Source organism: Pseudophryne corroboree, unplaced genomic scaffold (genome assembly GCF_028390025.1).
Source record: "Pseudophryne corroboree isolate aPseCor3 unplaced genomic scaffold, aPseCor3.hap2 scaffold_389, whole genome shotgun sequence".
In the NCBI taxonomy this organism is placed as follows: Eukaryota; Metazoa; Chordata; class Amphibia; order Anura; family Myobatrachidae; genus Pseudophryne; species Pseudophryne corroboree.
This window is the reverse complement of record NW_026970034.1, coordinates 581398-589776: the sequence shown is the minus strand read 5'-3', so window position 1 is coordinate 589776 and position 8379 is coordinate 581398. Positions and strand designations below refer to the sequence as shown.

The window sequence follows — 8379 nt, the reverse complement described above, 5'->3', positions numbered from 1 at the left end:
TTCTTAATTCCTTACCTGTGTGCTAATTAGATATCACCTTGTTTTCACATTAAACAGACTTCTACATGAGAAAGCAGCAAGGATGCAGTGGCGTTAATGTTTCCTGGTGTCAACCTGTATTATTTCAGTAGACATTGAAATGAGGATGCATCTTGCTGCCTTTCCAATGAAGCAAGTTTAATTTAGTAATAGGTGAAAAACCATCCCTACAAAGGTGTTAATCAGAGACTTGGCTTTGTGGACACTTTTCAGAGAACAAATTTGTTAGCATAAAAATAAAGCCAGAAAATGAAGAGCTGTTTAATCACTCAATTGGATTTTTTTTGCCAGCATATTTCTTTTTCTCTGCAACCCACTGCTAAATTGTGCATCCTAGCTGTTTTTATAAAATCAATGAATCAAATCTAACTCTGATTACATCAGAGAAGGCCAGGTACCCTACACCATAACAGGGGGTTTGAAATTTTGACTTGTCTACTTAAAGATCACCAAAATCTGATAACAAGGTCAATTACGTCCCTGGGTGGGATTGAACCACCAACCTTTTGGTTAGTAGCCGGACACACTAACCGATTGCACCACAGAGACACTTTGCAAAAATTACATACTGACAAAGGCTAATAAGCATACATCTAGAACGTTTCCTAGAAAAACTTTAAAAAGTCTATAATCTGGAGAGTTTTTGTAAGATGTTTCTTCCATCAACCAACGAAGAAACACATTGGTACTTTCCCATGATGACTTAGTGCTTCAGGATCTCTTGCACTTACATGTGCAGCAGAGTACTGCAATGGAAGCATGCTGGGCCCATAACCCAGAGGTAGGTAGATTGAAACTATCCTTTGCTATATGCATTTTTTTTTGTTAATTTAAGTAATCAAAACTGGGATTGATATTTTTGCTCTTTTATTTTTACTTAAAGTACAATAACTTTTACCATTTTAATTTGTTTTAATAGTATATTGACAGTATAGTTTTCTTTAAAAAATCCACTTAATTTTCTTTACCCTATTATTAAAAGGGTAATTGACAAAAACAAACTACATTGTCACCAGAAGAGCAATACAAAATGTACAAGTGATATATTAAAATCATCTTTCCAGCTTGAATTTCAATGATGAATTGGGGCAACGATTTTGTGAGAAACATCTTCACCCTTAAATAAAGATTTTCTTAATTCCTTACCTGTGTGCTAATTACATGTCACCTTGTTTTCACATAAAACAGACTTCTACATGAGAAAGCAGCAAGGATGCAGTGGCGTTAATGTTTCCTGGTGTCAACCTGTATTATTTCAGTAGACATTGAAATGAGGATGCATCTTGCTGCCTTTCCAATGAAGCAAGTTTAATTTAGTAATAGGTGAAAAACCATCCTTACAAAGGTGTTAATCAGAGACTTGGCTTTGTGGACACTTTTCAGAGAACAAATTTGTTAGCATAAAAATAAAGGCAGAAAATGAAGAGCTGTTTAATCACTCAATTGGATTTTTCTACCAGCATATTTTTTTCTCTGCAACCCATTGCTAAATTGTGCTTCCTAGCTGTTTTTTATAAAATCACTGAATCAAATCTAACTCCGATTACATCAGAGAAGGCCAGGTACCCTACACCAAAAGAGGGGGTTTGAAATTTTGACTTGTCTACTTAAATATCACCAAAACCTGATCACAAGGTCAATCATGTCCCTGGGTGGGATTGAACCACCAACCTTTTGGTTAGTAGCCAGACACACTAACCGATTGCGCCACAGAAACACTTTGCAAAAAGTACATACTGACAAAGGCTAATAAGCATTAATCTAGAACGTTTCATAGAAAAACTTTAAAAAGTCAATAATCTGGAGAGTTTTTGTAAGAATTTTCTTAAATCAACCAACGAAGAAACACATTGGTACTTTCCCATGATGAGTGAGTGCTTCAGGATCTCTTGCACTTACATGTGCAGCAGAGTACTGCAATGGAAGCATGCTGGGTCCATTACCCAGAGGTAGGCAGATTGAAACTATCCTCTGCTATATGCATTTTTTTTGTTAAAGTAATCCAAAACTGGGATTGATATGTTAGCTATTTTTTATTTAATTAAAGTACAATAACTTTTACCATTTTAATTTGTTTTAATAGTATATTGACAGTATTGTTTTCTTTCAAAAATCCACTTAATTTTCTTTACCCTATTATTAAAATGGTAATTGACAAAAACAAACTACATTGTCACCAGAAGAGCAATACAAAATGTACAAGTGATATATTAAAATCATCTTTCCAGCTTGAATTTCAATGATGCATTGGGGCAACGATTTTGTGAGAAACATCTTCACCCTTAAATAAAGATTTTCTTAATTCCTTACCTGTGTGCTAATTAGATATCACCTTGTTTTCACATTAAACAGTCTTCCACATGAGAAAGCAGCAAGGATGCATTGGCGTTAATGTTTCCTGGTGTCAACCTGTATTATTTCAGTAGACATTGAAATGAGGATGCATCTTGCTGCCTTTCCAATGAAGCAAGTTTAATTTAGTAATAGGTGAAAAACCATCCTTACAAAGGTGTTCATCAGAGACTTGGCTTTGTGGACACTTTTCAGAGAACATATTTGTTAGCATAAAAATAAAGCCAGAAAATGAAGAGCTGTTTAATCACTCAATTGGATTTTTTTGCCAGCATATTTCTTTTTCTCTGCAACCCACTGCTAAATTGTGCTTCCTAGCTGTTTTTATAAAATCACTGAATCAAATCTAACTCTGATTACATCAGAGAAGGCCAGGTACCCTACACCATAAGAGGGGATTTGAAATTTTGACTTGTCTACTTAAAGATCACCAAAATCTGATAACAAGGTCAATTACGTCCCTGGGTGGGATTGAACCACCAACCTTTTGGTTTATAGCCGTACACACTAACTGATTGCGCCACAGAGACACTTTGCAAAAGTACATACTGACAAAGGCTAATAAGCATTCATCTAAAACGTTTCCTAGAAAAACTTTAAAAAGTCAATAATCTGGAGAGTTTTTGTAAGATGTTTCTTCCATCCACCAACGAAGAAACACATTGGTACTTTCCCATGATGAGTGAGTGCTTCAGGATCTCTTGCACTTACATGTGCAGCAGAGTACTGCAATGGAAGCATGCTGGGCCCATAACCCAGAGGTAGGCAGATTAAAACTATCCTCTGCTATATGCATTTTTTTTGTTAATTAAAGTAATCCAAAACTGGGATTGATATTTTTGCTCTTTTATTTTTCATTAAAGTACAATAACTTTTACCATTTTAATTTGTTTTAATAGTATATTGAAAGTATTGTTTTCTTTTAAAAATCCACTTAATTTTCTTTACCCTATTATTAAAATGGTAATTGACAAAAACAAACTACATTGTCACCAGAAGAGCAATACAAAATGTACAAGTGATATATTAAAATCATCTTTCCAGCTTGAATTTCAATGATGCATTGGGGCAACGATTTTGTGAGAAACATTTTCACCCTTAAATAAAGATTTTCTTAATTCCTTACCTGTGTGCTAATTAGATATCACCTTGTTTTCACATTAAACAGACTTCCACATGAGAAAGCAGCAAGGATGCAGTGGCGTTAATGTTTCCTGGTGTCAACCTGTATTATTTCAGTAGAAATTGAAATGAGGATGCATCTTGCTGCCTTTCCAATGAAGCAAGTTTAATTTAGTAATAGGTGAAAAACCATCCCTACAAAGGTGTTAATCAGAGACTTGGCTTTGTGGACACTTTTCAGAGAACAAATTTGTTAGCATAAAAATAAAGCCAGAAAATGAAGAGCTGTTTAATCACTCAATTGGATTTTTTTTGCCAGCATATTTCTTTTTCTCTGCAACCCACTGCTAAATTGTGCTTCCTATCTGTTTTTATAAAATCACTGAATCAAATCTAACTCTGATTACATCAGAGAAGGCCAGGTACCCTACACCATAACAGGGGGTTTGAAATTTTGACTTGTCTACTTAAAGATCACCAAAATCTGATAACAAGGTCAATTACGTCACTGGGTGGGATTGAACCACCAACCTTTTAATTAATAGCCATACACACTAACTGATTGCGCCACAGAGACACTTTGCAAAAGAACATACTGACAAAGGCTAATAAGCATTCATCTAAAACGTTTCCTAGAAAAACTTTAAAAAGTCAATAATCTGGAGAGTTTTTGTAAGATGTTTCTTCCATCAACCAACGAAGAAACACATTGGTACTTTCCCATGATGAGTGAGTGCTTCAGGATCTATTGCACTTACATGTGCAGCAGAGTACAGCAATGGAAGCATGCTGGGCACATAACCCAGAGGTAGGCAGATTGAAACTATCCTCTGCTATATGCATTTTTTTTTGTTAATTAAAGTAATCCAAAACTGGGATTGATATGTTGGCTCTTTTATTTTTACTTACAGTACAATAACTTTTACCATTTTAATTTGTTTTAATAGTATATTGACAGTATTGTTTTCTTTCAAAAATCCACTTAATTTTCTTTACCCTATTATTAAAATGGTAATTGACAAAAACAAACTACATTGTCACCAGAAGAGCAATACAAAATGTACAAGTGATATATTAAAATCATCTTTCCAGCTTGAATTTCAATGATGCATTGGGGCAACGATTTTGTGAGAAACATTTTCACCCTTAAATAAAGATTTTCTTAATTCCTTACCTGTGTGCTAATTAGATATCACCTTGTTTTCACATTAAACAGACTTCCACATGAGAAAGCAGCAAGGATGCAGTGGCGTTAATGTTTCCTGGTGTCAACCCGTATTATTTCAGTAGACATTGAAATGAGGATGCATCTTGCTGCCTTTCCAATGAAGCAAGTTTAATTTAGTAATAGGTTAAAAACCATCCCTACAAAGGTGTTAATCAGAGACTTGGCTTTGTGGACACTTTTCAGAGAACAAATTTGTTAGCATAAAAATAAAGCCAGAAAATTAAGAGCTGTTTAATCACTCAATTGGATTTTTTTTGCCAGCATATTTCTTTTTCTCTGCAACCCACTGCTAAATTGTGCTTCCTAGCTGTTTTTATAAAATCACTGAATCAAATCTAACTCTGATTACATCAGAGAAAGCTAGGTACCCTACACCAGAACAGGGGGTTTGAAATTTTGACTTGTCTACTTAAAGATCACCAAAACCTGATAACAAGGTCAATTACGTCCCTGAGTGGGATTGAACCACCAACCTTTTGGTTAATAGCCGTGCACACTAACTGATTGCGCCACAGAGACACTTTGCAAAAGTCCATACTGACAAAGGCTAATAAGCATTCATCTAAAACGTTTCCTAGAAAAACTTTAAAAAGTCAATAATCTGGAGAGTTTTTGTAAGATGTTTCTTCCATCAACCAACGAAGAAACACATTGGTACTTTCCCATGATGAGTGAGTGCTTCAGGATCTCTTGCACTTACATGTGCAGCAGCGTACAGCAATGGAAGCATGCTGGGCCCATAACCCAGCGGTAGGCAGATTGAAACTATCCTCTGCTATATGCATTTTTTTTTGTTAATTAAAGTAATCCAAAACTGGGATTGATATTTTGGCTCTTTTATTTTTACTTAAAGTACAATAACTTTTACCATTTTAATTTGTTTTAATAGTATATTGACAGTATAGTTTTCTTTAAAAAATCCACTTAATTTTCTTTACCCTATTATTAAAAGGGTAATTGACAAAAACAAACTACATTGTCACCAGAAGAGCAATACAAAATGTACAAGTGATATATTAAAATCATCTTTCCAGCTTGAATTTCAATGATGCATTGGGGCAACGATTTTGTGAGAAACATCTTCACCCTTAAATAAAGATTTTCTTAATTCCTTACCTGTGTGCTAATTAGATATCACCTTGTTTTCACATTAAACAGACTTCTACATGAGAAAGCAGCAAGGATGCAGTGGCGTTAATGTTTCCTGGTGTCAACCTGTATTATTTCAGTAGACATTGAAATGAGGATGCATCTTGCTGCCTTTCCAATGAAGCAAGTTTAATTTAGTAATAGGTGAAAAACCATCCCTACAAAGGTGTTAATCAGAGACTTGGCTTTGTGGACACTTTTCAGAGAACAAATTTGTTAGCATAAAAATAAAGCCAGAAAATGAAGAGCTGTTTAATCACTCAATTGGATTTTTTTTGCCAGCATATTTCTTTTTCTCTGCAACCCACTGCTAAATTGTGCATCCTAGCTGTTTTTATAAAATCAATGAATCAAATCTAACTCTGATTACATCAGAGAAGGCCAGGTACCCTACACCATAACAGGGGGTTTGAAATTTTGACTTGTCTACTTAAAGATCACCAAAATCTGATAACAAGGTCAATTACGTCCCTGGGTGGGATTGAACCACCAACCTTTTGGTTAGTAGCCGGACACACTAACCGATTGCACCACAGAGACACTTTGCAAAAATTACATACTGACAAAGGCTAATAAGCATACATCTAGAACGTTTCCTAGAAAAACTTTAAAAAGTCTATAATCTGGAGAGTTTTTGTAAGATGTTTCTTCCATCAACCAACGAAGAAACACATTGGTACTTTCCCATGATGACTTAGTGCTTCAGGATCTCTTGCACTTACATGTGCAGCAGAGTACTGCAATGGAAGCATGCTGGGCCCATAACCCAGAGGTAGGTAGATTGAAACTATCCTTTGCTATATGCATTTTTTTTTGTTAATTTAAGTAATCAAAACTGGGATTGATATTTTTGCTCTTTTATTTTTACTTAAAGTACAATAACTTTTACCATTTTAATTTGTTTTAATAGTATATTGACAGTATAGTTTTCTTTAAAAAATCCACTTAATTTTCTTTACCCTATTATTAAAAGGGTAATTGACAAAAACAAACTACATTGTCACCAGAAGAGCAATACAAAATGTACAAGTGATATATTAAAATCATCTTTCCAGCTTGAATTTCAATGATGAATTGGGGCAACGATTTTGTGAGAAACATCTTCACCCTTAAATAAAGATTTTCTTAATTCCTTACCTGTGTGCTAATTACATGTCACCTTGTTTTCACATAAAACAGACTTCTACATGAGAAAGCAGCAAGGATGCAGTGGCGTTAATGTTTCCTGGTGTCAACCTGTATTATTTCAGTAGACATTGAAATGAGGATGCATCTTGCTGCCTTTCCAATGAAGCAAGTTTAATTTAGTAATAGGTGAAAAACCATCCTTACAAAGGTGTTAATCAGAGACTTGGCTTTGTGGACACTTTTCAGAGAACAAATTTGTTAGCATAAAAATAAAGGCAGAAAATGAAGAGCTGTTTAATCACTCAATTGGATTTTTCTACCAGCATATTTTTTTCTCTGCAACCCATTGCTAAATTGTGCTTCCTAGCTGTTTTTTATAAAATCACTGAATCAAATCTAACTCCGATTACATCAGAGAAGGCCAGGTACCCTACACCAAAAGAGGGGGTTTGAAATTTTGACTTGTCTACTTAAATATCACCAAAACCTGATCACAAGGTCAATCATGTCCCTGGGTGGGATTGAACCACCAACCTTTTGGTTAGTAGCCAGACACACTAACCGATTGCGCCACAGAAACACTTTGCAAAAAGTACATACTGACAAAGGCTAATAAGCATTAATCTAGAACGTTTCATAGAAAAACTTTAAAAAGTCAATAATCTGGAGAGTTTTTGTAAGAATTTTCTTAAATCAACCAACGAAGAAACACATTGGTACTTTCCCATGATGAGTGAGTGCTTCAGGATCTCTTGCACTTACATGTGCAGCAGAGTACTGCAATGGAAGCATGCTGGGTCCATTACCCAGAGGTAGGCAGATTGAAACTATCCTCTGCTATATGCATTTTTTTTGTTAAAGTAATCCAAAACTGGGATTGATATGTTAGCTATTTTTTATTTAATTAAAGTACAATAACTTTTACCATTTTAATTTGTTTTAATAGTATATTGACAGTATTGTTTTCTTTCAAAAATCCACTTAATTTTCTTTACCCTATTATTAAAATGGTAATTGACAAAAACAAACTACATTGTCACCAGAAGAGCAATACAAAATGTACAAGTGATATATTAAAATCATCTTTCCAGCTTGAATTTCAATGATGCATTGGGGCAACGATTTTGTGAGAAACATCTTCACCCTTAAATAAAGATTTTCTTAATTCCTTACCTGTGTGCTAATTAGATATCACCTTGTTTTCACATTAAACAGTCTTCCACATGAGAAAGCAGCAAGGATGCATTGGCGTTAATGTTTCCTGGTGTCAACCTGTATTATTTCAGTAGACATTGAAATGAGGATGCATCTTGCTGCCTTTCCAATGAAGCAAGTTTAATTTAGTAATAGGTGAAAAACCA

At 34.7% G+C, this 8379-nt stretch overlaps 2 non-coding genes across 2 annotated transcripts; both read right to left on the bottom strand.

Annotated features, from left to right (window-relative positions):
• Positions 1-1682: 1682 nt before the first annotated feature.
• TRNAS-ACU (transfer RNA serine (anticodon ACU)) lies at positions 1683-1756 on the bottom strand. The gene has a single exon. It is a non-coding gene; the product is annotated as a tRNA-Ser (tRNA).
• Positions 1757-7524: 5768 nt separating this feature from the next.
• On the bottom strand, positions 7525-7598 carry TRNAS-ACU (transfer RNA serine (anticodon ACU)). The gene has a single exon. It is a non-coding gene; the product is annotated as a tRNA-Ser (tRNA).
• Between the last annotated feature and the right edge of the window lie 781 nt (positions 7599-8379).